The sequence below is a fragment of the Ascaphus truei genome, chromosome 3 (assembly GCF_040206685.1).
Source record: "Ascaphus truei isolate aAscTru1 chromosome 3, aAscTru1.hap1, whole genome shotgun sequence".
NCBI lineage: Eukaryota > Metazoa > Chordata > Amphibia > Anura > Ascaphidae > Ascaphus > Ascaphus truei.
Genome location: NC_134485.1, coordinates 114293430 through 114320509, shown reverse-complemented (window position 1 = coordinate 114320509; position 27080 = coordinate 114293430). Strand labels below are relative to the sequence as shown.

Genomic DNA, 27080 nt, shown 5'->3' with positions numbered 1-27080 from the left:
GGCTCAGTGAGTAAAAGACAGAGTGGCACTGAGAGCTTGAAGCAGGGGAGCCTGGTTCAATTCCCGGTGTCAGCTCCTTGTGACCTTGGGCAAGTTACTTTATCTCCCTGTGCCTCAGGCACCAAAAACATAGATTGTGAGCTCCACGCAGCAGGGACCTGTGCCTGCAAAATGTCTATGTAAAGCGCTACGTATAACTAGCAGCGCTATACAAAAACATACTATTATTATTATTATAATATCAAGGTGATGCTCTGTGCAAATCAAATTCGAGAAGGGATTTTCCAAAACATTGCCGTAAACAAAGCCTCAAAACTCCCGTCTCAAAGAGAATTACACGCATGCGCAGTGAGGCTTTGTAGCTCGGCTATGAACACAATGGCAAGATTCAGAAAATTAACGACTCTGTGAAGAGGGGGGGTTGGGTGACGCATGTGCAGTAAGCAGCTAAGTAGCTCCCATCTCAAAACGGATTACACGCAGGCGCAGTGAGGCTTTGTAGCTTGGCTATGGACGGATTAAGAACACAATAGCAAGATTCAGAAAATTAACGACTCTGTGGAATTTCAAATCCTTGAGCTAGCGTTCATGGGGGTGGGGGCTACAGGGTACAGCCTCATGAAGTTCAAAGCTAAAGACATACTTTAATTTCAAAAGGCAGTTCATCATAATAATGCACCCCCAAATACAGTACGTAAAAAGCACACAAATCAACCATGTGCAGTCAAATGCACAGGGTCACAGTCAAAAGCTACAGCACAGATTGAATATTGAAATACAGTAAGATGGTTTTTGCAGGCTTGTGGAGAAAAAAAAATGACAATAAAAAAAAATAATAATTTTTTTGATCACTCACTCAGGCAAGCAAGCAGTGGTGGGCGAAGTTACAGGTGCATGCGCAGTGAATTCCTGCTGTCAAGCAGGAATGTGATTGAAACCAGACACACGTTCAAAGGAATGGTGTGGGAGAGATGTACTGCATTGTAGAGAAAATAAGAAGTTGAAATACCCTGCAGTGCAGTTAATTATCCTGAGCGAGGGGAGAGCGCTGTATATGCCGAAATGTGACACTGTTACAGTACAGTACACGCCTATGCATTTCAACAATTTTCAAATGAGACATACAGAGACATACTGTACTGCAGAACAGCACTGCAAATGCATGTATACTTTAAATATGCAAATTTACAATTACTGCACGTGCACACACAGACTGTGTACTGACGTAGGTTCAACCGCGAAGGTATTAGACTTCCAAGACAACAGCTCGCAAACGCCCCCCCTGAGTTTTTACACGGCATTGCAGTATTGCAGACAGCGAGAATAAAATGCTAATATCACGAGTGCGAAAATAACGCAGTTCACTCCGGGCGAAAACGACAAAAAAACGCACCTAACCGGGATAATCTGAGAGCCACGGATCTATCCGACTTAGACTCAGGTAGGCCGCCAATGTACTGTACATACTGTATAATATATAGAAAGTGGAGAGTGAGCGCAGACTTAAAATGGTTAAAATGGATATTTTGAGTGCCATTCTTACTTGTACTACTGTATTTTTTTTTACCTGTATTTACCTTCCTACAGTACAGTAAAGTACCTTACTACATTCCGGTGTCACTTCCATTACGATGTAAAAGAATGGGCAACACATTGGCAATAAAGTCTATATAATTATTACATTTGTGTTCTGTGAGTATGTCGCTCCAGAAACTTATTATTCCTTGTGTTAATTCCTCCTTTTTGGATGGTTTAACAACCTCTTCTTATATAATCCTTCAGCTCATGTCACAACAGTTCGATGGGATTCAAATCTGGTGATCTGGGATTGGGGGAAAAAGCCAAATTAGTTGCAGAGATATAACAGTTTAAAACAATGAGAATCAGTTACTGTACAGTACACTGGAGAACTTACTCCAGTGGCGTCTTAACCTAGTTGATACCACTCACAAGAATATAGGTAGAAGAGGCGGTATGTTTAGGGTCATTCTCCGGGAAGAAACAGTGACCACGAGATGGGAAAACATGCCTAATATTTTCAACAATCTGGGTGACTATTTGTTCTTGAAAAAATACTTTATCCATGAATCCTGGAACAATAGAAGAATAATTTAACATTAGGGTACAAAATACACTACAGTTGTACACTGCATAGCGCTACAGCATGTGACTTTGTGCATTATTTTACCGTCAAAGATGATTATGCATCATTGTCCATGTCTAGAGATCGCACCCCACACATGCATCTTCAGTGGGTGCTTGGGCCGTGGCTTCATAGATAGGAGTCCTTTTTGTGGAATGCAAAAGTTGAAAATCTCTCAAAAGCTAGATCACAACCGGGAAATTACAGACCTGTAAGCCTGACTTCAATAGTGGGGAAACTACTTGAAGGTTTAATACGGGATAATATTCAGGCATACCTAATGGAAAACAAAATTATTAGTAATAGTCACCATGGATTTATGAAGGATAGATCTTGCCAAACTAACCTTATTTGTTTCTTTGAGGAGGTAAGTAGGAATTTAGACCAGGGTAATGCAGTTGATGTGATCTACTTAGATTTTTCAAAGGCTTTTGATACGGTTTCACACAAGAGGTTGGTGTACAAAATAAAGCAAATTGGACTCAGTAATAATATATGCACCTGGATTGAAAACTGGTTAAAGGACAGACAACAGAGGGTTGTCATAAATGGAACTTTTTCAGGTTGGGCTAAAGTCGTGAGTGGAGTACCTCAGGGATCGGTACTGGGACTCCTGCTTTTTAACTTGTTTATTAATGACCTTGAGGTTGGGATCGAGAGCAAAGTCTCCATCTTTGCTGATGATACTAAATTGTGAAAGGTAATAGAATCAGAGCAGGATGTAATTTCTCTTCAGAAGGACTTGGAGAGACTGGAAACGTGGGCAGGTAAATGGCAGATGAGGTTTAATACAGATAAATGTAAGGTTATGCATTTGGGATGCAAGAATAAAAAGGCGACTTACAAATTAAATGGAGATATATTGGGGGGAATCCTTGATGGAGAAGGTTTTAAGAGTGCTTGTAGACAGCAGGCTTAGCAATAGTGCCCAATGTCATGCAGTAGCTGCAAAGGCAAACAAAATCTTATCTTGCATCAAACGGGCAATGGATGGAAGGGAAGTCAACATAATTATGCCCCTTTACAAAGCATTAGTAAGACCACACCTTGAATATGGAGTACAATTTTGGGCACCAATCCTTAGAAAAGACATTATGGAACTAGTGAGAGTGCAGAGAAGAGCCACTAAATTAATAAAGGGGATGGATAATCTAACTTATGAGGAGAGGCTATCTAAATTAGATTTATTTACATTAGAAAAGAGGCGTCTAAGAGGGGATATGATAACTATATACAAATATATTCGGGGACAATACAAGGAGCTTTCAAAAGAACTATTCATCCCACGGGCAGTACAAAGGACTCAGGGCCATCCCTTAAGATTGGAGGAAAGGAAATTTCACCAGCAACAAAGGAAAGGGTTCTTTACAATAAGGGTAGTTAAAATGTGGAATTCATTACCCATGGAGACTGTGATGGCAGATACAATAGATTTGTTCAAAAAAAGGTTGGACATCTTTTTAGATGGGAAAGGTATACAGGGATATACCAAATAAGTTTACATGGGAAGGATGTTGATCCAGGGATTAATCTGATTGCCAAATCTTGGAGTCAGGAAGGAATTAATTTTTCCCCTTAATGGTTTTTTTTGTTTGCCTTCCTCTGGATCAATAAGTAAGTATAGATATAGGATTAAGTATCTATTGTCTAAATTTAGCATAGGTTGAACTTGATGGACGGAAGTCTTTTTTCAACCTCATCTACTATGTAACTAGATAACTAGCTACAGTTGTCTTGTCAGAAAAGATGACATCCTGAAAAGTCTCACCACTTTCGATCCATGCCCGTGCTTGCTCCACTCTCTTCACCTTGTTGACATCCCTTATCATTGGATACGCTCTGTAATGAGAAGAAATAATTTGACAGGTACAGTAAAATCCCACTTTTACCTAATGTACAGTACAGTAGTTTACTGTACAACACTTTATTTGTTATGTCCTAACTATGGCACAGCACTCTGCATACAGTACTATTGCAATATACAGACCTTTATTACTATACTGTACTATATGCTGGGGGTAATACAACTGTATATTGTACTTTATTTAGTACTATATACAATATACTGTACAGTACTGTACTATGTTACAGTAAAACACTTACTTTACACATCCATATTTCCATCCCAATTGGCGCCTCATGAACCTGATGCTGGTCTCAGATGCTGTGATACTGGGACCTTTCTCTAGAACAATCTTGACTGTTGCTGCACAGCGCTCATCATTTGCCTCGCTGATTTCATCCACCAGATGCTTTGTCGCCCTACAGTGTAAAGGAAAAAAGACCAATTTGTTATAGTAGGGCCAAAATTAAGTCAACACAAATACATGACATACTGTACATTATAGGCTAAAGCTCTAAAATTCCAGGCATTATTGAAATCCCTGCTCTAGAATTAGAATTCAGGGCATTATTCATTCAGTAATGCCTGGAATTTTTAGCGACTTGCCAATTCACCTTTCAAAGATGCAGTGGGAGCACGCTGAAAATTTGAAATAATTTTTTTTTAAAAATGCTAACAGTAAATACTTCTCCTCTCACACAGCATGGCAGCATACTGTATGCAGGCTCTCTCTCACAGCTGTTACAGTAGTGCTGTCAGAAGCTCGCGAGTCTCAAATAGTAACTTTGTTACTTGCAAAAAAGTAATATTTCTTCCACAACTTATATAGCTTCTGCTAAGGTAATTTTTATTTGGCTTTTATTTAGTGAATCAGCCTAGATCCGATTTATATATTTATACAAAACTGTCTATTTTATCAAAAAAAGCCTACATTTAACCTATAATAGTAATAATCCCTGAGAACAGGGCAATACTGGCCAATAATGCCCTTGCTGGAAGAGTTGAAGGTCCGTATATATTAAGTACTATATACAGCATTCTACAAAAACTGCAAGGGTAAAAAGTAAACACACAAATGCATTTTGATAGGTAAGAAGCTTATACAAGTAATACAATAATTACATACAGTAATGAAAACAAAAATACTTACTCTGTTGTGACTGTGGGACTCCGCTTTACACCTTTTGCCTTACCATGGGCATGATAGCTTACAGTGCTTTTTGCTAAAATGAGGCCCGAAGTACATAACCAGCGTTGGATCTGTAAAATTCCGTGTCTTTTCTTGTACATGTTCTGTATTCTCATGCTGAGATCCTTTGAAACAAATTTCCTCAGCATCGCTGCTTTAGGAAAGAAATCAAGCACAGAGGAATGTATATTCGATGTGTATTCGATGTATATTAAATGTCCATTGAATCAACAGAATTAATGGTGTATTTATACAATGAGATCGACTTCGCTCGACAGGTTAAGCACCGTACGCCCACTTATAACACCTGAAGCTCATGTCCATGCCCGCCAAAAAATTGAAATGTGCATAAAAGGGGACACAAATTGCATAGTACCCACATGCTGATCTCTATATGAACGAGGTCTTGTACAGATTCTGCATTCTGCATTCTTCCATGTGCTTCCATGAATCATCCACGATTCTACGGACGCAGGAACCTGCTTTCTTCTGCTGTGCGATCACGAGAAAGCGCAAGGCGGAAGCTATTTCCAACCCAAAGCCAATGCTAAAGGAGAATAAGAAAACGTTCTGAAGGCTCCCATGGCAAAGAATCCTGGTTCTTATTATGTGAGGAAGAAAATGGCCAACGTCAACTTCACAAAACCTGTTTGATCGGGCCCCAGAAGTGCTCCCACAACCACCAAAGCCGAATTGGACATTCTGGACTTTTCACTTCCATTGCTCACCACCACCGATTCCAAAACATCCGCACACTCTGACCCTTTGTCCACCAATGTTCATCCTGAAGCCCCCAGCTCACCTCCTCCAGGACCCAGCCACGCAGATGTTTGTCCTGAAGTCCCCAGCTCACTTCCTCCAGGACCCAGCCATGCAGATGTTTGTCCTGAAGCCCCCAGCTCACCTCGTCCAGGACCCAGCCACGCAGATGTTCGTCCTGAAGCCCCCAGCTCACCTCCTCCATGACCCAGCCACACAGATGTTCGTCCTGGTTACAACAGCACTCCTTGCACCAGATCCAGCTCGCTCGCCCGCATGCTGAATGTTTTCAGTGATGTCGACATCACTGACAACTCAACAGAGCAATACAAGGACTGAATGGAGGCCAAAATGGATCATCTTTTGGATCATCTGGATAACATTGAGAGGAACATTGTGGGGCTCTATTCTTCTGCTTGGAGTCCCTACTCCTGTATGTCCGATGCAGGAGCAGGGGGTTGCCTGGAGGCACCTTATTCTCCCATGGAGGAACCGCATACCACCCCCCGTGCACCCTCTCAATCTCTGGGATTGACCTTCATGGTGCCAACAACAAGCACACCATGGGCCCCCCCACACTCACCACCTCCGTCTTCAGAATATACGTATATCCTTCTGTGGAGGAGATGACAACCCCAGTAAGGCCACGACAGGAGGAAAGGATCTTCCCAGACCATCTACCCCCACCCGCTGCCAGAAGCACACCTGCTCCAGCACCCAGGATTGTACAGCTCCCCGACATCATGTTGAGAGAACTGCCGCAGAGCATCCGGGAGAAATACAAGATCAGATGTAGTGGTCTACCTCAGAAATATGCCCAGTTCATCTTTAAACACCACGTCACTTTTGTACAGTGAATGGACCCATAATGTCAATTATTACGGCAATAAAGACAAGAAGGCTCTTCCTGCAAATTTAAGGAACACAATTATGGAAGAAGTGAAGCACTATTTTAATGTTACCAATCTTGTTGCGAGAACCATGGGAGACAGCATCAATGGCCTTTTGAGGCATACAAGGGCTCTTCCCTGGAGCTCCATCGACTTGTTTGACGACTGCTGTAGTTCGAAATTTATTTAAAAATAACGATGTGCCGCCAATGTTTTTAATCTATATACTGTAATAAGATAGCTGATTGTTTTAAATTGTTTCATTGTTTAATGTTTTTTTTCTATTTTGCATGTGTGGAGCTGGGCGAAGACAACCTGCAGGCAATACTCCCCTTAGTGCAGAAAATGCTCCCAGCAATACTTCCAGGTAAGACACAGTGCTCCAATCCATACATGCCAATTCCCTTATTCCCAAACCCCCCAAAACCTAATGTAAACCTCTAGTTCTAATGTAAAGTGCTGTATCCTATGTCATGCATGCTTAGTCTACTCCAACCCCCCAAAACATCAGAAGATACAATATAATAATGGACTGTACTGGTGTCATGGTATAATAATCTTTTTCTATTTCTGTTTTGCATGTGCATGTCTGTCTGGAGCTGGGCGAAGACAACGTGCAGGAAATCCCCCCCACCTTGGAGCAGGAAATGCTCCAATCCATGCATGCCAATTCCCTTTCCACCAAACCCACCAAAACCTAATGTAAACCTCTAGCAAAACGTAATGCTTATTGTTAGCATGCATCATTTTGTTGGATACAATTTGATTAGAGCTCCTTTTAGCTGACGATACACAGTAACATTTTTCCTAATAGAATGTAACATTGTTGTGGCAATACTAACTTGAAAGTGTGACACAGTATACTGTAGCAGCAGCAATAATACACACTGGTTGAATAAGTGCTGTATGAGTAGCCAATTACAATAAATCAGTGACTCTTGGCATATAGTAGATCATGCTGTAAACTTGATAGAAGATGCAGGCATATTTTAACTATAATGTACGGCGCGATTGATAATATAGAATATTGTCTCTTTCTTTCCATACCTAAATGTCCAAGAAGCAGTAGCCATTACAAAGAAGAAAAAGACAAGAGTGTAAATTTTGATGAAGATGCGACGTTGTATTTTTGTATTATTCATTTTTCCTTTATTATCCTGTACACATAAAACTTTTCGTTCTTTAAATATACTTTTTGGGTGTTCATGTTTTAACTGTCTATACCCTTATAGTAGTACTATACCTAAAGTTCTTTGGACATTTCAATACAGTATTTAAAAATGTGTCATTGATAAACTGTACAGAATACAATACTGTACTGTATGTACAAAATAATATATAAATCTAGAAAATAAAAGTGGTTTTTACTATCTAAATACAGTACACCAAAAGCAGTACTGTACTACTGTCTAGCAGATACAGTTGTATATAGCGACTCCTTGAGAAATGCACCATACTTACTGTAAAGTAATTCAATTAGGAACATAAATTACATGCATGCGCAGAAATGTAATGACACGCATATGCATTTCAACAAAGTTCCAAATTGGCATACATGCATGCGCAGAAATGTGATGATACGCATATGCGTTTCAATCAGGTTCCAATTAGACATACACGCATGCATAGAAATGTGATGACACGCAGAATAAATATTTTACATTCAGAAGAAGACGACGTTGTATTTTTGTATTATTCCCATTTCCTTTATTATCCTGTACAAATAAAACTTTTCATTCTTTAAATATACTTTTTGTGTGCTCATGTTTTTACTGTCTACACACTTACAGTAGTACTATACATAAAGTTATTTGTGCATTTCAGTATATAAAAATGTGTCTTTGATAAACTGTACAGAATACAGTACTGTACAGTATGTACAAAATAATATATAAATCTAGAAAACAAAAGTGTTTTTTACTATCTAGATACACGCATGCGCAGAAATGTGATGACATGCATATGCTTTTCAATCAGGTTCCAATTAGACATACTGTACACGCATGCACAGAAATGTGATAACTCATATGCATTTCAATCAGGTTCCAATTAAACATACAGTACATGCGTGCGCAGAAATGTGATGACACGCATAAAGTACTGTATGCGTTTTCAACAAGGTTCCAATTTGCCTCAGAAAGGACTTATTTCCCATGTACAGTATACCGTATGAACTCGTAATGTTAATCTTCAAATTACAATTACACACACACACTTAAAGAACTGTACGGCAATAAAAGACAGGTTGAATTGCAATTAGATTTTTAAGACAACAACTCACGATCGCCCACTTGAGTTTATCGGCGGAATTGCAGACAACGCTAAAATTTAATTTCTGCACTCAATAAAAACACTAGTAAACACGCGTCTTAACGCGGGAAAGTTTGATTAAATCACACAGCATGACCAGGGTATGCCTAGGCATACAAACCGTGAAATGTTTTCAGAACGGCCGCTCCATCTGTATATTCTTTATTAAAGTGTACGTTATAAGATGTTATACAATTACTCTAAGGCTCTATACAGTCAGCCAGGGCATCAGCATAGAGTCAGTAGTTCAAAGAGGAGAGGATATCCCGAGGTGAGAAGATCATTTGGTGGGCGAGGAAGGGTGAATTGCCAAGCCTGGAGAATAAAGGGTACCCTGTGGGGACAATTCTTGTGTCTGCCAGACATGGTGGAGCCTGCCCAGTGGGTGGCATTGGGTTAGCTGGGGAAAGATGGTGAGCATAGGTGCTTTCCCCATTGGCTAATTCATATATCCTGCCCACCCAGCTATCGGAGATGGCCTCCTCCTCTAACGTCAGCCCAGAGACGAGACCCTGTTTCTATTGGCTGGCGGGTAGGAATTCCCATGCTCTGACTGGACGCTCCTCCTTCCTCCATACTGAACATAGCTCAGCGGAGGGTATGTAAGGAGAAGCCACAGTCACAGAACCAAACGATTTTGTGGCTTGAGTCGATGAAGCTAGAGCGGGCTTTTCAAAGTTGCTCTGTCTCCAATAACATAGCAACCGGCTTCATTTTGAAGCTAGGAAAGTCTGCCCTGTAGAGATTAAGTCAGACGCGAGGACCAAGTCCTCATCTGAGAACTTAGCGGTCGCGGTCACGGATTCCTGACGAATACAGTTCCATGAGTATTGGGACTAGGTCCTGGTCAGGAGTTTCTGCTGAATCTCAGTTCAGGACATCTGGAACAAGGTTCCGATCAGTCAGGGTAAGCCCTTGCAAGTGGGTGCCATGCACCTAGGAAAGGCTAGATCTCATACCCCAGAGCCCAGTAAGTGTGCATATTTCTGTATTTTGTGTTTTGTTGTATTTCCAAGGTTTTATCCAAATAAACCCAATTTTATTTCACTGCCTTGTTTTGCCTATTGACTGATCCCAGAAATATAAATGTGTTAAGAGTCCAGGTCTACCGTGACACTACCTCAATCTAAACAACATACACCTCACTTCCTGGGGGCTATAATGAACATTTAACTCCAGTGACCAGTCCACTACAAAATGTACTTTTCCTTTCTCTTACGTCCACATTAAACGTAAGATTGGGCAGATTTATTTTTGACATGTACAGTATACTGATGCAGCGGCCGTTATTCGAACACTTCACGCGTCATGTACATCGGAATCCTGATTTGAAACCGCGGGATGAATTCCAGCCTTCCCGCACTAAAATGCGAGCGTGGAGAGTGCAGAAAAACAAATTTGAGTGTTCTGGCTTTTAAAAACATGAAATTGACACAGTAGCACAGTACTGTACACATTACAATTCATCCATTTTATCGCAAACGAAGAAACAGAATCCATGAAATTCAAACAAAACATCCGCGATAAGCGCGGGTGCCTGGGGCGATTGGCCGCGTTCATGTTGCATGGGGAACAGCAGAGAACTCAAAATTGGCGCCGCCGTGATATGTTCAAATAACGGCCGCTGCATCAGTACAGTATATCATAAAATAATTACCACAAGCCACACAGAAGTTTAAAATGAAACATTATACAACATAAATATACATTCAAAACACTGATTATATTACAATACGTTTTGCAGTTTAACACAGTACTCGCTAATTTTTCCTACTTCTTGAATTTTTCCCTATAACTGCTCCCCACATCATTTATTAACTCAAACAGGAAAAATAGGGACAACATACCTTGTTAGGTTAACACTAAAAAAAATCACATTTTATTTTGCAATCGGCTTGAACAGCTATAGCTTAAAATATAGTACAGTATATACTTTTTATAATACACAATTGGACCTATTGACCCTTTAAGTGTAGTAAATTCAAATTTCATTTTAAAATAACATATTCAAGTTTAACGTTAGAGTTGAAAGATTGAAAATTGCAAAATATATTTGATATGGCTGTCCGATTTGTGGGGAACTGAGCATGTGCAAATGATTTACTTATTAACATCCAAATGATTTAATAAAAATCCCTCATAACATGCCATACACAGTATGTAGTTCATATGATCACATGTCCTTGTGGCTAAAACTACACTGTGGAAATGAAAAGAAAATTAAAGATAAGGATGAATGGGCACAAGTATGCTATTTGATCTAAAGGTGTTTCACTCCATTGGCAATGCACTCTTTGGAACTAAATCATCCAATCTCAACATTTTAATGTCTGGGAATTGGACAACGACAAAGCTCCACACAGAAGAGACTTTTGTATGGTTACTATTGCAAGGAAAATCATCCATGGCTTATGAGTTAAATACCCTTTACGAAAAGGTCTGAATGAAAAATAGAATGGTACTGTATATTGAAGAGTAATAAAGAAAAATACCACTTCCAGTTCTAAAAGTCATTCATTTTTTCTGTATTATGGCTTTATGGATTTATAGAGAAGTATAATGAATAATAGGTCCTAAAGAAAAAAAAATATTTTATTAAAATGTCTTTTAAAAGGAGGATTTCCAGGATGTTGTTAGACACTTAGATTGTCAGCTCTTCAGGGAAAGGACTCATTTTCCTACTATTACTTTAATATCTGAAGTGCTTATTCCCATTATGTGTTATATTATTATGTCACATGTATTATTGTTGGGAAGCGCTACGTACATGGATGGCGCTATATCAATAAAGATATTAATTTAATTTTTTTTTTACGAAGAATCATATGCTTCAGGATAGTTGCAATTTTAATAATAATAAATATATAATATAAAACCGAGGGCTTAAATTAAATGCAATCACAAACAGTAGGACATACACATCAATTATAACCTGGCTTCATATACACTCTGCAGTTTGCCATTGAGGAGTAATAGATTGCTATGTTTTTTTTTATTAATCAAGTGATTTAGGCAGCCGATTGATCACAAAAACACATGTAAGGGAGATTAATCCCAATAGAAGTATCTGGTCCAGTTTTTCTCTCTCAGTCGAGAGTCTCCCCATGCTTACAGTACCTGTGTCACCTTAGGAGGCAAAAGTCAGTGATTGACGTTCACAATATAGAGTTGAAACCTTTCCAGATCTGTTTTGATAAAAGAGCCCACTTATCCCATTCGTCTAGCTGCAGATCTTGGCAGGATCTCTCCCCACGCTTGTCGGCATCTCACCTGGGACAGCAGTTAATTTCGATACGCTTTCGCCCCATGCCTGTCGGTGTCTCAATGGGGGCAACAGTTGATCTCAAAAGGATTTCTCCCCATGCTTTGACAGTGTCTCGCTGAGGGCAGCAGTTGGTGACTAAAGATTGCTGCAGGTCACTATTGTCTCCCCACGCCTGTTGGCGTCTCTCCAGGGACTGTGATTGGTGGCTCACGCTTGCTACTGATATGAATTGGAGGCTTCTCCACACACGTCAACATCTCTCCAAAGGTAACAGTTGGTGGCTTGGGCTCATGATATTTTGAGAAACAATATCTAGCTCAGAATAGCATGATCAAACCTCTCAGAGTTTACTCCCAAATTGGTCCAAATAGTCCAAATAGAAGCTGCTACAGTATGTCTCCACTTTTGAATTCTGTTCCTCATATTACAAATATATCTTTTTAGATATTTAATAATTTCTAATCCTGACTAGAGGCTAGTCTAGCAGATATATTGGAGTCTACCACTCACCTAATAAAACAATGTAACAGACAAAAAAACAAGGTGCAAAACGGAATATAATGAATCTATACACACACTGGAGGTAGGATCAAAGAAAATCCTCCCACCACAAGAATCCCTCAAAAGTTGCACTCATGCACTATGAATAGTTGGGGGATAACATTGATCCAGGATACAAGTGATCCTATATAGACAATCTAGTGAAAGGTAGAAACTGAAAATAATACATCTTTATTATTTTTAAACAAGGGAACACAGGGTGTGGGGTATACAGTATATACACATTAGTGTTTAAAATATTGGCAGTGGAGCTTACCTAAAAATGGGGAGTACTCATATATGTGGGAGGGTTAATCGACCCCACAAGAGGTTAATACTCCCTGAATACAGAAACTCCTGCCACAGTTAATCAGAGTACAGGGAGTAGGTATGTTTACACTATACCTAATTCCCTGCCTTCTGCAGCCTCTTATTTACATCATCGTGAGTATACATGACTTAGAAATTTGCCAATAGGTTACATTCTCAGCAGTTATCTTGTTACTTTGTGTTAACTGCTTCCCTCTTAAGATACATGTGAAGGATACATCCACTGATACATTTATGGTCTATGTACTCTGTGCAACCCTACACTCCTTGTACTGTGCCTCCAGACAGGTACTCCAGATCCACATAGAGAGGGGGAAATTCCATATACAAAAAAAGGGGAAAGCAAAATAGTATAGTACTGTTTTTAATGTTAAAAACACAAAGTATTCCACTTACATAAGTGCCTTTGTTTGTGAGCATTCAGACCACATTGGGTCATTGGGTCAGACAAGATATTCACAGCAACAGCATCCGCTCCACGGCCGTCACAGCAGGTACTGGGCTGATTAAAGTTGTCCTCCACTCTAGATGTCATCAGCAAGGGCTCCTTTAGTGGTCACTGATATCACCAAAGGAGCCCTTGTTGATGACATCTAGAGTGGAGGACAACTTTAATCAGCCCAGCACCTGCTGTGACGGCCGTGGAGCGGATGCTGTTGCTGTGAATATCTTGTCTGACCCTATGACCCAATGTGGTCTGAATGCTCACAAACAAAGGCACTTACTGTGACGATGGGGAGGATTTGGCCCAGGATTAAAGGGGTTACACCCCAATTGGCCACCCTCTACCCTCACCTGGGAAGCAAGGGGTTAACTGGACTGAGGTCCAGTAATGTGTTTTTACCTCGCTTCAATATCCAAATGCTTATCCCCCTGTGTAAATGTATTGGTTCTTGGCCAGTGTCTGTACCACACACACACTGGGGCTTAAGGGGTTAATGAGCTACAGTTTTAAGAAAATACAAATGTGGTGTGTCTTTTCAGAAATATCTGGGCTTCAAAAGGCTTGATTGAAGTTTGGGTGTGAAAAGGTAAAGAGGGGGTTTGGTGTATGTTAACATATATTGCTGGGAGACAGCTAGGACAGGAGGTCTGGGGCATTGGGTGTGAAATATAACACCAGGTGACAAATGTCCACTACCCAGGGGTCCCTGCTTCAAAGGATGTATTGATTGAGGCCAGGGGTGCGGTTACGGAAGGAGATATCAGAATGAGTGACCGTATTAAAAATAAGAATATTATGAGATGTCCTCGGCTGAACATGCTAAGAGTTACATATGTGTATTCGTGGGACTGATTCGCACATAACGAGTACAGACACCTGAGGTTTAACAGATACTAAGAGCCAGATATTAATATCTCTCTTAATTTTAGTATTACTCTGTAATATTTAGTCTTATTGGGAGCGTCATGCGTGTTGGAATGTATTAATATAACTCGCGTGCCAGTAAGTACTTCTGAACTGAAGTTATGAAGTTATTTAGATAGGAAAAGCAGTTTGTAAATGTCCTTGGGTGGGAGGAGTTTTACTCTGAGGAAAACTGTCAACCTCACCACTGATTTATGAGATGGGCTGGGTTTAGGTTGTGTTCAATGGGAAATAATTGTATAAGAACCAGGCTCAGCCTATGGCTATTGTCCTTCATGTCTTCCATGTCTTTTCGTGTCTTGATGATTATGAAGATTGCTGTATGAACTGCCAGTCCAGATATGACTGTTTCATCATTCCCATCTTAAGTAAGTGTCCATATTTTGCCTGTTATTTGTATATCTTGTGTGTTCAAGGAATAAATTATATTTTATCATATCTAAGTCTCGTACTAGTTCAACCCAGTTATATATATATTGGTGTAAATTGCAGCCTGTCATAAGTCACCGTGACAGGCTTGTAATTAACTGGTGGCAAGCGGCGGGATTGAACTGGACCTGTATTACAGTGTACTGAGGGATACTGTAATATAGTGGGAACTCGATGGTAATTGCGAGTTCCTGGGACTAAAGATATTGAACACACAGTGTACAACATATAACACAAGATATGGCACCTCCTCACTGTTCCCCTACTTGTGAGAAGCATTGCCTCCAGAACCAAAGTGCCAGCCATCCGTCTGACTGGAGCCGGGAACCGAGACCGGAGGAGTGCATCAAGTCGGCGCGGGGACCAGCAGCCGGCAAGGCTGAGAGATAGGCAGCGATCGGTGAGCATGAAACCCGGCAGGCTGAGCAAAGATCCACAGCTGCAGCCGCTGTAACCATCAAACCGCCCGGAGAGCAGGGAATGGACCCAGCTCCGGGACGGCAGAGACTTGTGGAGGGAGCGGGTGGTCTCGGAGACCACAGAAGTCTTGCACCAGGAGAGGTAACGGCCGTTGCGGTGGCCCATCCATTTTCCCTGAAAGAGCTAGCACTGGTGTGTGCGTTGGGCAAGACGTGGTTCCCGGCGAAGTGGACCAAGTTCCTGGCGTTGGTACCAAACCGACCCGCTTATCCCTTCCCAGAGCCCGGCGCTCAAGCAACTCCGCTCTGGACTCCGTTGCCCCTTGCTGTGGTTAGTCCACCGGTGGCGGAGAAGCTCTGGAATGAGCCCGGCACTCGAGCAACTCTGCTCTGGACTCCGTTTCCCCTTGCTGGGGTTAGTCCACCGGTGGCGGAGAAGCACCGGCAGGCGCTGCGGCACTGGCAACAAACGGGCCACAATAATGCCCGGTGCCCGGACCATGCACAGTCAGGTGAAGAAGCCCCTCAGGGCCAGCGCTCACGAGCTGCGGAAAAGATGACCCAGTTAGCAGCATCCTCTGATGGCTCCCGCCCAGCCAGGGCGACAACCCTCCTTGGGACGTCTCCTGGAGAACCTGGACGGGCTGCATCGGCAACAGCAGTGGAGAGCAGCGGCCATCCACCTGATCACGGCAGAGAACCGGCGGCGGCGGAGAAGAAGCCGCCACTCCGGCAATTTTATTTGGGGGGAGGGTTGGGGTGTGCGGAAGGTGGGTGTTTCACATTGTTTGGCGGAGTCGGCGATTCCCAGCGATGACCGGAGCCCCACAATCCATGCCGGCGACCCTGCATCAAAGCTGGGTACTGTTGCGGCAGTTACCCGGGGCTCGCCCATGGCGGCGATGGCGGCGGAAGAGCCGCGATTCCGGCAAAGTGCCGGAGCCCTTTCTGAGTGGGGGGAGGGACAGGGTTTGCGGGAGGGGGTTATTTTACCAAGTTTGCATGGAGCTGTGTTCCTCCACAAAGACCTGGGACCCTTGTCCTGCACCGTTGTACCTGTACCCAACCCGGGCGCTGTCGCGGCAGTGGCCCGTTGCTGCCCAGCCCAGATGGTGCTGGCGGCGGCCACTCCAGTCTCCCTGCAATTGGGACTAATGAAGGTGGCGGTCTCTGCGGGGACCAGCGAGGTAAGCCAGACCAAGTCGCAGACTGACCCTGACTTATTTTTCCCTATGACGTACCCTGTTGTTTCACTATACGGGTGACTGGGGGGTGGCAGGAGATAGGGGCACCAGTGGAGGGGAAGGAAGGGCAGTTTGTAGGGCAGCTAGGCTTTCCCATTACCCTGGTGGAGCAGCAAGGGGACTCTCAGTTAAGAGCCCCACTGGGGCTGTGGGTAGATAGGCAGCCAGGAAGGAGAGTCAGGAGTATAGCAGAGCAGCTACAGGTTGGCACAGAGCCTGGGCAGGTAGGGTCCCTACAGGATAGTGACATAGCTCTTTCCCAGACTTGGTTAACAGGAAAGCGACGGTCTGTGCTGGATTGCTGGTTTCCTGTTGGTGCAGAGACATGCCAGTCTCTGGGCAGTGTGCAGCCTGGTCTGCAAAGGGGCCCCTTTACCATGGACTTGGTTCACCAGGCACTGGGTGGGGGGCAGAGGGAGGCAAAGGAGAATGCCTGGCGGCCACGGTGGAGCCCTGCTCCGCAGGATCTGGACTTCACTATCCACTGTAGCCACGACAATGTACTGGACAATGCCGGAGGAAAATTTTGCCAGGCCAACCCCTCAGGACTTATTGAGTGCTTCAAGGGTACCAGTGGTGTCCCAGTGCCAGGGGGAGGCAGCTGGGGCACCAGGCACCCATTGAGCAGGGGAGGTGTGACGATGGGGAGGATTTGGCCTGGGATTAAAGGGGTTACACCCCAATTGGCCACCCTCTACCCTCACCTGGGAAGCAAGGAGTTAACTGGACTGAGGTCCAGTAATGTGTTTTTACCTCGCTTCAATATACAAATGCTTATTCCCCTGTGTAAATGTATTGGTTCTGGGACAGTGTCTGTACCACACAAACATACGGGGGTTGAAGGGGTTAATGAGCTACAGTTTTAAGAAAATACAAATCTGGTGTGTCTTTTCAGAAATATCTGGGCTTCAAAAGGCTTGATTGAAGTTTGGGTGTGAAAAGGTAAAGAGGGGTTTGGTGTATGTTAACATATATTGCTGGGAGACAGCTAGGACAGGAGGTCTGGGGCATTGGGTGTGAAATATAACACCAGGTGATAAATGTCCACTACCCAGGGGTCCCTGCTTCAAAGAATGTATTGATGGGGGCCAGGGGTGCAGTTACGGAAGGAGATATCAGAATGAGTGACCGTATTAAATATAAGAATATTATGAGATGTCCTCGGCTGAACATGCTAAGAGTTACATATGTGTATTCTTGGGACTGATTCGCACATAACGATTACAGACACCTGAGGTTTAACAGATACTAAGAGCCAGATATTAATATCTCTCTTAATTTTAGTATTACACGGTAATATTTAGTCTTATTGGGAGCGTCATGCGTGTTGGAATGTATTAATATAACTCGCGTGCCAGTAAGTACTTCTAAACTGAAGTTATGAAGTTATTTAGATAGGAAAAGCAGTTTTTAAACGTCCTTGGGTGGGAGGAGTTTTACTCTGAGGAAAACTGTCAACCTCACCACTGATTTATGAGAGGGGCTGGGTTTAGGTTGTGTTCAATGGGAAATAATTGTATAAGAACCAGGCTCAGCCTATGGCTATTGTCCTTCATGTCTTTCATGTCATGATGATTATGAAGATTGCTGTATGAACTGCCAGTCCAGATATGACTGTTTCATCATTCCCATCTTAAGTAAGTGTCCATATTTTGCCTGTTATTTGTATATCTTGTGTGTTCACCTTTATCAAGGAATAAATTATATTTTATCATATCTAAGGCCCGGGCCATAGAGGGGTGTAGCGATCCGAACCGCGCTGACGCCGAGGCTCGCCTGCTGAAATCTGGGCGATTTCATGTCCATACAGGCGAGCCAGCGGGCGCGATCGGAGCCGGGGGGAGGTGGTTGGAGGCGGGGCAGTGACGTCGCTGGGCCAATCGCCCGTGACGCACTGACGTCGACGTCACGGCGCCGACATCACGGTGCCGTGACGTCGACACTGCTGTGCTGTGATTGGAGGTTTTCAGCCGACAGCGCGCTGAAAAACAGCTTGGCGCTCGGCTGAAACCTCCATTTCGTCAGCACGCCTGCGGACACTCGCGTGAGCCCCCTCTCGAGGCATCCTCATTGAGGATGCAGGGGCTCAGCGCGGAGCGTCCGCACGCCTCAGCACGGCCTGTCCTTCTATGGACTCGGCCTAAGTCTCGTACCAGTTCAACCCAGTTATATATATTTTGGTGTAAATTGCAGCCTGTCATAAGTCACCGTGACACTTATGTAAGTGGAATACTTTGTGTTTTTAACATTAAAAACAGTACTATACTATTTTGCTTTCCCCTTTTTTGTATATGGAATTTCCCCCTCTCTATGTGGATCTGGAGTACCTGTCTGGAGACATAAGTTGGTAACTTTGAACAACCACAACGCTTTCAATTCACGTTAAACACGTGAGTGTAAACTTTATAGAACTTCCAGCATTGAAGCTATTTTGTTGGAGTAGACATTATTGCACTATTTTGTGTTTCTACTTTCTTTTACATGTCCTGATGTGATTTGCGCTCCTGTTTCTCCTTCGTTTGCTGATTGAATTTGGTTTGAATTCTATGTCAGGAGCTGCACTCATTAAGGATAGTATATCATCTATGTTACCATTGATTTATTGTGATATTATTTGTGCTTGATTTTTTCTTTTCACTCCTTGTACTGTGACTAACTGTGGCAGGAGTTTTTATACTCAGGGAGTATTAACCCCTTGTGGGGTTGATTAATCCTCCCTACCTTCTCTGCCTTGTGCAGCCTCTTATTTACATCATCATGAGTATACACGACTTAGAAATTCATCAAGAGGTTACATTCTAAGCAGTAATCTTGTTACTTTATGTTAACTGCTTCCCTCTTAAGATACATTGAAAGGATACATCCACTGATACATCTATGGTCTATGTATTCTGTGTAACCCCATACTCCCTGTACTGTGATTAACTGTGGCAGGAGTTTCTATATTCAGGGAGTATTAACCCCTTGTGCGGTCGATTAACCCTCCCACATATATGAGTACTCCCCATTTTTAGGTACGCTCCACTGCCAATATTTTAAACACCAATGTGTATATACCCCACACCCTGTGTTCCCTTGTTTAAAATTAATAAAGATTTATTATTTTCAGTTTCTACCTTTCACTAGATTGTCTATATAGGATCCTTGTATCCTGGATCAATGTTATCCCAGAACTATTCATAGTGCATGAGTGCAATTTTTGAGGGATTCCTGTGCTGGGAGGATTTTCTTTGATCCTACCTCCAGTGAAAACCTGGTGTGTGTGTATAGAAACTAGTCTGAAAGACTTCCTTATCCAGGGAATATTTCCAAACACATCACCATACAGCTGCAACTGCCATTTCTAGACCGCATGCCTTGAGAATTCTGCACTTAACCCATCCCACGCTGTGATAATCCTGCAGCCAGACTAATGGCCCATCGGATTAACACAGCGGGGGTCTCTGCATTTGATTGGAACTCACGCTATGTGAATCCTACTGGGCTGTGAGTCCTATTCAAATGCAGGGACCACCGCTATGTTAATCCGATGAGCCATTACAGTCTGATGTGGACCATCTCACGAGTTACTGCGACAAGGTCACAGATTTTCCTTGGTAAGCAGTCTACAACCAGCAGTTGCATCTGTATATCAAATAGATTTAGCGCTGATATTTGTTGTTATTTGTTCAAAGATATATATACAGCCGCGGCCCCTTTTATTTTCCGAATGCCACGCACATCACCGCGTTCATGCCGCATTCATGTTGCATTCATGCCGGCGTCACCCGCGGTTGATGGGTTTATTGATGTGTTTATTGATAATGGTTCGGATTTAATTGGTTGCAATTCTTCGCGTATCGGCCAGGTGGCAGATATTCATGAGTTGTAATGCGCATGCGCTTCAATAATGTGTCGACATGCAGGTGTTTAAAAAAAATACCACAGTGGCTCATTGTAAATTGACCTTGGTACTGAAGAAGTTACAATAATGTATCAATTTAGGCTTTTCATATTAAAAAATACATGCGCAGTGCCTGGTTTTGTTTTATTGTCCTGCAAGTCCCGACATGAGTGCACCACTGCGGTCCGTGTTCCAAAAACCCGACATAACGTACTGCACCGACACACTTTATTCGAGCAAATACCCAGTATGTACCTGGCAGATACCTGGAATGCCCGCTCCTCACCTCTGACAAGCCCCGTTGTGTTTGCCTTCCCAGCCTGGGTTCATGCCTGGCTGACGGGCGGCTGATCTGTTAAATGATAATGATTAGGATTTAATAGGCTGCAATGCTTCGCGTGTCTACCAGATGGCATAAATTCATGAATTGTAATGCAGTATATATATATATACTGTGCAGTATTGCAGCCAGCGGGAATAAAATGCTTCAATCCCTGCCTGGAAAATACCTCAATGCACTCGGGCAGAAAACAGTCACAAACCTCAATACACCCGGGTGTACCCGAATTCGCGGGACTAGCCGAGCTCGAATAAAGTGTGTCGCCAGTGTACGCTTATTTAATATGGGCCGTGATTAATGCAACAGATGATAAGATGGCAACAGTTGGTCAAAATTATCAGTATTTTACCCCCCCTCACTCTTCCCCCCCTACCACCCACCCCCCACCCCCCGCCCCCCTTCCCCTCCCTCCCCACCTCCCCCCTCACGTCCCCTTTTTTTCATTAGTTCTTTTAAAGAGTTATTTTGGGTTTTGCAATCATTATTTTGTTTATTTATTACATTATATGTGTTCCGAGACACTATTTGTGTGATATTGGTAATTCATGCTTTTTTATTATGACCATATGTGGTTTATACAATCAATAATATGTATCACAAGATACTATTTATATCTTTTCAAGTTGTATATATATGCCTTTTCTTCATCAACAGCTGTCATTTATATGTACAATGATAATGTATGCGTGACTTATTAACCATTATCTTGCAAGGCATTTCATTGGTCTGGTTTCACCAGTGTTTTTAATGATTTATCGGTTCCAGTATTCATATGTGATGAATGTATACTATGGTCAATAATCATTTATCTGTCAATCTTGAATCTGTAACTGGTTTTTAACTCATTATGTGTTCCCTATATGACCTGCCATAAGATGCACCTGCTCTCCACTCCTAGGTTGATCAGGTGTACTGAGTTAAGACATCTCATATTAGGGCTGTACGTGCGCTGGCGGATCACTCTTTGACAAAGGCCCCCGGGCTGAAACGCGTTAGAGGATCCGCCAGACTTTTACCAAGATGTCGCAATAAACGTTTTTCACTCCACCACTGCCTACCTGCGCTTTGTTCTACTGGCTGTGCGCCGTTCCTGCCTCCCACGGGAGGAGAGTTTCTCTGCTGTTTACCACATCGGCTGCACGCCAGACAGCTGCATCATCTGACTGTGGGGGAACACACTGAGCAAGACACAGAGGAGTCTGCTGATCCCCTGCACTGCTATATTGTCCAACAACCGGCTCCTGACTGCTCCTGTAAACCGTGAGTCCCCCATTACAATTTGCTGGTGCTCTGAGGAGAGCTATATTGTTTATTGGAGAGGATTTATACTCACTGGTTTTTCTATGGAGAACAGCTATCACCTTTCATATGTTTACAGTTGGTATGCAACTGTCTTGTGACTCTTGAGGCGCCTGATAGTTAACCTTTGGTTAGCTGGTGTTCATTTAGTTGTTATTGATTAGGATAGAATACTGTAACTGAGAGCTTCATAGAAAACCTGAAACAGTATGCTGTTGTTTTCAGACCGTATACAATACTTTTTTTTAATATATATACTGTATAATAAACCCGAAAAATAAAAAGTATGCATTTATTCTACATGTATTCCAGAACATATGAGTATTCTATACCCGTTCAGCAAGTATTGTTTTAATACTCTTGTGATGTACTGAGTATGCCTACAGTAAACAGTATACAGTACAGTACTGTACAGTATGTCTGGACAGTACTGTACTGTATGTTCTAGAAACACTGTATTTTGTTACAGTATAAAAGGAGACAATGGAACAATTTAAAACAAATCAACATTTTCTTTTATTGGTGGAGTAAGTACAAAAACATGTATGGAGTAAGCAAAACATTTATTTACAAATACAATTTCAAAACATTTTAAAGTGTACAGCAATTCAAAACATTTACAGGTGTATGGTGTACTGCTAGTAAAAACATTTATGTACAGAAAGTCAAAACATTTACAGTAGGATGGTGTACAGTACAGTAAGTCAGGCCTGCACAACTCCAGTCCTCGAGGGCCACAAACAGGCCCGATTTTCAGGATATCCTGAAAACCGGGCCTGTTTGCGGCCCTCGATGACTGGATGTGACGGGAGCTATGTGACAGGCTATGAATAATACACCACCAAAGATATAACTGGGTTGAACTGGACGATACTTAGATATGATAAAATATAATTTATTCCTTGAAAAACGTGAACACACGAGATATACAAATAACAGACAAAATATGGACACTTACTTAAAGGTTAGGACAAAAAAGCCATCAGGATACAGGATGGGCCATTTCTTCCATAATTCAGTTTCAGATGAAGACATCACAGCAATATATGAAGATCATGAAGACACATGAAGACAATAGCCATAGGCTGAGCCTGGTTCTTATACAATTATTTCCCATTGAACACAACCTAAACCCAGCCCATCTCATAAATCAGTGGTGAGGTTGACAGTTTTCCTCAGAGTAAAACTCCTCCCACCCAAGGACGTTTAAAAACTGCTTTTCCTATCTAAATAACTTCATAACTTCAGTTCAGTAGTACTTACTGACACGCGAGTTTTTAATACATTCCAACACTCATGACGCTCCCAATAAGACTAAATATTACCGTGTAATACTAAAATTAAGAGAGATATTAATATCTGTCTCTTAGTACCTGCCAGACATCAGGTGTCTGTAATCCTTATGTGCGAATCAGTCCCAAGAATACACATATGTAGCTTTTAGCACGTTCAGCCGAGGACATCTCATAATATTCTTATATTTAATAAGGTCACTCATTCTGATATCTCCTTGCGTAACCGCACCCCTGGCCCCCATCAAGAAATCCTTTGAAGCAGGGACTCCTGTGTAGTGAACATTTGTCACCGGTGCTATATTTCACACCCAATGCCCCAGCCTGGATCCTAGCTGTCTCTACCAGCCAGATGTGTTAACATACACCAAACCCCCTCTGTACTGTTCACACCCAACTTCAATCAAGACTTTTGAAGCCCAGATATTTCTGAAAAGACACCACGCATCCTAATGTATTTTCCTAGACTGCAGCTCATTAACCCCTTAAGCCCCAGTGTGTGTGTGGTGCAGACACTGGCCCAGAAACAATACATTTATACAGGGGAATAAACAGTTGGATGGCTGATGCAAGGCAAAACCACATTACTGGACCTCGGTCCATTTAACCCCTTGCTTCCCAGGTGAGAGTAGAGGGTGGCCAAATGGGGTGTAACCCCTTTAATCCCGGGCCAAACCCGCTCTATTTTGACACTGGAGTTGTGCAGGTCTTGTGTTAGTAAAATTTTTTATTTATTAATAAAATTTAAAACACGCAACATCTCCTTTATTAAAGTACAGAAAGTCAAAACATTTACAGCACAACAGTATGTGTTAGTAAAAAAAATTCTATATTAATAAAATTTAAAACACGCAACATCTCCTTTATTAAAGTACAGAAAGTCAAAACATTTAGAGCACAACAGTCTGGTGTTAGTAAAAAAAATTCTTTATTAATAAAATTTAAAACACGCAACATCTCCTTTATTAAAGTACAGAAAGTCAAAACATTTACAGCACAACAGTATGGTGTTAGTAAAAAAAATTCTTTATTAATAAAATTTAAAACACGCAACATCTCCTTTATTAAAGTACAGCAAGTCAAAACATTTACAGCACAACAGTATGGTGTTAGTAAAAAAATTCTTTATTAATAAAATTTAAATAAAGGATGGTGTGCTGAACAGCAAGTCAGGCCTGCACAACTCCAATCCTCAAGGGCCGCAAACAGGCCCGGTTTTCTGAAAACCGGGTCTGTTTGCGGCCCTCGAGGACTGGAGTTGTGCAGGTCTTGTGTAAGTAAAAACATTTCTTTATTAATACAAGTTAAAACAAGCAACAAGTCAAAAAATAAACAACATTTGAACAGTCACGCAAATTCGATCCCCACCAGATTGTCCTTCCAGGGCCGATGCCTTGTATGACGCAAAATGCCATTAATGGCGTCTCTCATGATTTTCATTACAGGATCTGTAATTGAAAAATAGCGCCGCAATTCCTCCACAATAGTCCTTCTTAAATTTTCAGGAAGCGCCGTTTTTCGCGATTTCCTTCGTAGTTTACATTGTTGGCCTACCTGCAGTACACCAAGTAGGACACGTGGTGCTTGAAAATTAACATGGCATACTTCTGGGGTAAACCAGCACTCATCACCCTATACTTCTCTCTGAGTGGATTGGGCAGCTCGCGCAGGATGATGTCGGGCACCGTATCGATGCAAGCGTATGTGGGTTGGATTCTGGGAGTGGGTGTTCTTCTGGGAGCGGGTGTGCTTGTGGCGGCGGGCGAGGGTAGGTTCTCTGGGAGGATGCTTTCCTCCTGTCTTGGTTGCCGTGTTGTCTCCTGTTGTAGTCTTGATGGGGTTGTCATCTCATCCTCGTCAATGGCATACATGTACACATATTCTTATGGTGAGGGGGTGCGCTTGGTGATGGAAGGCGGTCGAAGGTCCCATTCATCCCATCCATGCCACCCTCCTGCTCTGGCGTCGGAGATACAGTGGCATGAACTCCGAGCAAATTATGTATCCCCGCTATGTCAGTCACTATCTTCTCCATCCGTTGATCCATCTTCTCCATCTGTTGATCCATCTTCTCCATCAGTTGATCCATCTTCTCCATCCGTTGATCCATATTTAGCATGGTCTCTAAAAGAAGATCTATCTTTACCAGCATAGTAGAGTTCCCGGGGATATCGACACTTAACCCATTCAGCATGCGGTCTAACAAGCTGGATCTTGTGCATGGGGTGCTGTGGACATATGGGTGGATGGGTGCTACGGAGGATGAGATGGGGGTTCCCTGGAAAGAAGTGGCAGCGTCGTCGAAGAAGGATGGAGGAGGTGACCAGTGTATTTCCGGGAGAGAAGCGGCAGCATCGTCGAAGAGGGATGAAGAAAGTGACCTGTGGATTTCCGGGAGACCAGCGGCAGCGTCGTCGAAGAGTAGTGGAGAAGATGGGCTGTGGGTTTCCGGGAGAGCAGCGGCAGCATCGTGGACAAGTAGTGGAGAAGATGGGCTGTTGATTTCCGGGAGAGCAGCGGCAGAGTCATCGAAGCGTAATCGAGGAAGTGGCCTGCGGTTTCGATGGGTTGGCTGCCATTTGTTTTGCTTTGAGTGTACATCACGAATTTCTTCTTGACATAATAAGGCTTACTTGTATTAAAACCCTTAGCTTTTGGGGGCAGCAGAAGGTTTTCTTTATTAGCCTTAGCCTTTCGCTTTGGCTTGAAAATGGCTCCTGCCTTTCGCTTTTTCGGCAGAAGCGAGTGGGTTCCTGCGTCCGTAGAATCGGGGTTGATCCATGGAAGCAGATGGCACAATGCAGTATCTGGACATGGGAAAGTTCAGATACAGATCATTGAGTGGTGGGCTATGCAAAGTGTGTAACCTTTTATGCATGGCAACGAGGTACAGGTGTTAAAAGTGGGCGTACTCTAATGTGAGTCATTAACGTATAAATACACCATCCATTGTGTGGATTCACTGCACATTAAATACACATCGACTAAACATCGAATATACATTCTTGTGCTTGTATTTCTTTCTACTCGCAGCAATGCCTGTTAAAAAGATTTCAAAGGATCTCAGCATGAGAATTAAGGAGATGTACACGAGCGGACAACGAATTGCAGATATCCAACGCTGGTTAGCTGCTTCTGGCCTCGTTGTACCAACAACCACCGTGCGCTATCATGCACACGGTAAGACCAAACAACGCACGAGGACACCAACGGTAACTAACGCGTAAGTATATTTATATAACTATATAATAAAATATATCTATCTATTATTGTTTATACAGTATTGCTGCATATTAATATTACTATATAGTATAGATCTATCTAATATTATAGTTATTTCTGTTTATTTATATTAATATATAATACAGTATATATCTATTATTGTTTATATTGCTGCATATTAATATAACTATATAGTATAGATCTATCTAATATTATAGTTGTTTCTGTATATTTATATAACTATATAATACAGTATATCTATCTATTATTGTTTATATTGCTGCATCTTAATATAACTATATAGTATAGATCTA

At 42.3% G+C, this 27080-nt stretch overlaps 1 protein-coding gene and 1 long non-coding RNA gene across 2 annotated transcripts in view; both read right to left on the bottom strand.

Annotated features, from left to right (window-relative positions):
* PTCHD1 (patched domain containing 1) overlaps positions 1 to 27080 on the bottom strand; it is a 256961-nt gene that overhangs the window by 96428 nt on the left and 133453 nt on the right. The window lies entirely within an intron of this gene.
* Positions 786 to 7700, bottom strand: LOC142489130 (uncharacterized). The gene is made up of 3 exons (XR_012799805.1): positions 4247 to 7700; positions 3912 to 3982; positions 786 to 2420 (listed from the first exon to the last, which is right to left on the bottom strand). It is a non-coding gene; the product is annotated as an uncharacterized LOC142489130 (long non-coding RNA).